Here is a 4,227-nt window from a genome sequence, read left to right on the forward strand (position 1 = left end):
AGAACCTCACCACCCGGGTCTAAATCCACCGGCACGCAGACCCCCGATAACCAGAACCGGGGAGTGAACTCAACCTGCCTTTGGTTCTAAATTTCTTCCCAAGGAACCTGAAGGAGGAGACCCCCACAGTCTAGAACTTGGCATTGGTTTCTGCTGACCCTAGAGTTTTGGATACAGCTTCTCCTGCAAATCAGAGAATCTTTGAATCCACTTATGACCTATGGGTCTCACTTCAAGATATCTCTTTATTTTTTTTAAGGTGAAACCTATGGTTAGCTTCCAAGTATTGGTTTGTGACTTTACCAGCAATCTCTTCCTCCCACCTTTAAAATCGTTACCTGTAGGCCACTGAGGAGCTCGGGTCTTAGCAAGAGCTGCCCGATTCTCCTTGCTTGGTGCCCTGCGAATAAACATCCTCCTTTCTCCACTGCAAAACCTCAGCGTGGACGTTTGTCTTACTGCGCCAGGCAAGAGGACCCGATTTGATTTGCGAACGGGAGTGCATCCCCCGCCGCTGGTGTCTGAGGCAGGCAGTCTGTGGCACTGGACCCTTCGCCTGCTGGGTCGGTGCTGGCTCTGGGCAGTTAGTGTCAGAATCAAGTTAAACTTTCGACACCAAGTCTGTGTCCAAGAGAACTGAGAAATTGCTTGGATGAAAACCCCACAATTGGTGTCAGAAGTGTTGTGCGTGTGGAAAAGTCATTTTCTTTTAGCCATTACTCAACTGTACATTCAAAAGGATTTTCAGGTGTGCCGCGCCGGCCGGAGGAGATACATGGGGTGCCCGTGGGCCAGGGCCAGGTGCGGGGACCTGTGAGCGGACCCCAGAGGCGGCGGCACAGTGGAGCTGCTGAGCGGGCTTGAGGCTGCAGAGGCGCCCGGCGCAGGGTGGCTGCCTCCCGGGGGAGGCGACCCGGGGGCCCTGCTAGGGTGACGGCTCCTGCCCTCGGCCTGGGGTCATGAAAGGTCTCGGTGACAGCCGCACCCACCACCTCTCTAGGGACAGCCTAGACCCACCCCACGAGCCCGTTTGCAGGGACTGACCACAACTCCTACCTGCTGTCGCCCACGGACGCCATTGCTGGCAAGGCCCGCTTCCCTGGGCAGGACACCCTGCTGGGGGATGGCCTCTTTCCCCACAACAACCAGCTGCCCCCGCCCAGCAGCACCTTTCTCTACATCCACGACAACTCCCACTTCGAGGTGCCAGAGGAGAGCCCCTTCCCCAGCCATGCCCAGGCCACCAAGATCAACCGGCTGCCCACCAACCTCCTGGTCCAGTTTGAGAAGCAGCTGCCCATCCACTGTAGTGGCTTCAGCACCCTCCAATTCCCCCATGGTGAGACCAAGGCCCGTGGCGAGAGCCCTGGCTGCATCCGCCACCTGGTCCACTCAGTCCAGCAGCTTTTCTTCACCAAGCCACCCTTACTGGATGGCACAGTGGGCAAGGTCGGTGGCAATGGCAGCAAGAAGGGTGACATGGAGGACTGGCAAGGGCCAGAGGGCCAAAAGCAAGGAGCGGGCCAAGGTTGGGGAGCCCAAAGGGCGCAGCCGCTCCAACATCTCAGGCTGGTGGAGCGCCGATGACAACTTGGATGGCGAGGCCGGCACCTTCCGCAGCAGTGGCCCAGCCTCCGGGCTAATGACACTAGGCCGCCAGGCAGAACGCAGCCAGCCACTCTACTTCATGCATGCCTACAACACCCTCAGTGGGCACATGCTCAAAGCCACCAAGAAAACACCACCCAGCTAACGGTCCCACCACCCCCGCCTGCACCCCCAGCCACCTGCCCCAGCCTTGGGGTGGGCACTGAAACCAACTACGTCAAACGGGGCTCCTGGTTCACTCTGACCCTCAGCCACGCCCACGAGGTCTGCCAGAAGACCTCGGCCACATTTGATAAGAGCGTGCTCAAGCCCAAATCCTGCCACCAGGGTCTAGCCTACCATTACCCGCAGGTGCCTGGTGGTGGCGAGTGCAGCACCACGATGCTGTCCCCATGCGAGACGGATGCCGCAGCCGACGGCCCCAGCCCGTTCCGGCTCATGCGCAGCAGCAGCTACATCAAGGCCATGGGTGACAAGGACAGCGACGAGTCCGGCCGCAGCCCCGAGCCCTCACCCAAGACTGCAGCGTGGCGCCAGAGCTATCTGAGAGCCACGCAGCCGTCACTGGGAGAGCAGAGCAACCCCCACAGGAGTCTGGACCGCCTGGATTCAGTGGACATGCTGCTGCCCTCCAAGTGTCTGGGCTGGGAAGAGGACTACATGCCCATCAGTGACAGCCTCAACGACTCCAGCTGCATCAGTCAGATTTTAGACAGGCCTCCCTGATCCTCCAGTTGTTTGGCCATGAGCGGCAGGTACGGGAGGCAGAGCCGAGTGAACAGGATGAGGCGGCCTGCGAGTCAGCCTGCAGCGAAGCGGAGTCCACAGCGGCGGAGATGCTTGATTTGCCACTGCCCAGCTGCTTCCGCTCCCACAGCCCCAGCTACCTGCGTGCCATCCAGGCAGGCTGCTCACAGGAGGAGGACAGTGTCTCCCTGCAGTCCCTCTCCCCACCACCCAGTACCAGCAGCCTCAGCAATAGTCACAACCTTCCGAGTTCATCATGCCTAGTGGCGTATAAGAAGACCCTGCCACCAGTCCCTCCATGCACCACTTCAAAGCCGTTCATCTCAGTCACAGTCCAGAGAGGTACTGAGTCTGCCCAGGATACCTTCCTGGACAGCCAGGACCACAAGAGCGAGGTGACTAGCCAGTTGGGCCTGAGCAACTCATCAGACAGCCTGGACAGTGGTACCCGACTGCCCAGCATGACACGGGGTGGAGTCGCCCCAGCCCCTGAGGCCCCAGAGCCACCCCCAAAACATGCAGCTCGGAAAAGTGAATAAGGGACGCTGACCAGCTCTGAGTCCCACCCCGAGGCCACCCCCAAAAGGAAACTGTCATCAATAGGAATACAAGTTGACTGCATTCAGCCAGTGCCAAAAGAGGAGCCCAGTCTCACTACCAAATTCCAGTCCTTCGGGGTTCAGGTAGAGGACGACTGGCAAAGCAGCGTCCCCTCTCACAGTATGTCCTCCCAACAGGACACGGACTCAGATACCCAGGATGCCAATTACTCAAGCTATAAATCATCTGAGAGGAGCCTTCCGGACTGTACCCTTCACCCCAACTCCATCAGCATCGATGCTGGTCCTTCACGGGCCCCCAAGATTGCCCAGATCAAGCACAGCCTCTCCTATGGAGACAACAGTGACCCTGCCCTGGAGGTGTCCTCGCTGCACCCACCAGACCCCAGCTCGAGACTTCTTCCAGCTCCCCAGCAGAGCCGGCACAGCCACGGACCTGCCACCGAGACGGCTACTGGTTCCTAAAGCTACTGCAGGCAGAAATGGAGCAGCTGGAAGGCTGGTGCTGCCAGATGGACAAGGAGACCAAAGAGTACAACCTCTCTGAAGTCTTAGGAAAAGTCCTCAGTGCTGTGGGTAGTGCCCAGCTACCAATATCCCAGAAATTCCAGCAGTTCCTTGGCCTCTGTGAGCAACACTTGAACCCTGATGCCAACCCATGCCCCATAGCCCGGGACCTGGCAGGGTTCTGGGACCTGCTACAGCTGTCCATCAAGGACATCAGCATGAAGTTCGATGAACTCTACCACCTCAAGGCCAACAGCTGGCAGCTGGTGGAGACCCCCGAGAAGAGGAAGGAAGAGAAGAAACCACCCCCTCCGGTCCCGAAGAAGCCACAAATCCAAGCCGGCAGTGAGCCGTGACAAGGCCTCAGATGCCAGCGACAAGCAGCACCATGAGTCCCACAAGAGACTCCCGGTGGCCAAGTGGGCAGCTTCTGTGAGGCAGAACTCAGCCACCGAGAGCATGGAAAGCATCAAGATTTATGTCCTGGAAGCCCAGACCAGGCTCTGAGACCATGCAGGAGGAAAGAAAACGATTTTAAATCATTAAAAAACACAAAAACCAAGTGTGAATGGAAAAATAAAAAATAAAAAATGATTTGTAAATAGATCGTCTGGGACTTTCAGGTATTCTGTTATGAACACCAAGCCTGCCTTTCTCCAGGGATCGCCTCTGTCTACCCTGAAGTTTTCCTCTTTACAATTCTGATTTTTTGTTGTACGTCCCCTCTGTCTGTAAACTGGTGTGACATTTTGGGAGAGATTCTCGGCTCCATTTTCTCACTAACTGAGGATCCAGTGTGATAGTA

General features: G+C 57.3%; 1 pseudogene; it reads left to right on the forward strand.

Moving 5' to 3' along the window:
- The first annotated feature begins 959 nt into the window (after positions 1 to 959).
- On the forward strand, positions 960 to 3,929 carry LOC129027114 (disks large-associated protein 4-like; annotated as a pseudogene).
- The last annotated feature ends 298 nt before the right edge of the window (positions 3,930 to 4,227 follow it).

This window comes from Pongo pygmaeus, chromosome 22, assembly GCF_028885625.2.
Source record: "Pongo pygmaeus isolate AG05252 chromosome 22, NHGRI_mPonPyg2-v2.0_pri, whole genome shotgun sequence".
In the NCBI taxonomy this organism is placed as follows: Eukaryota; Metazoa; Chordata; class Mammalia; order Primates; family Hominidae; genus Pongo; species Pongo pygmaeus.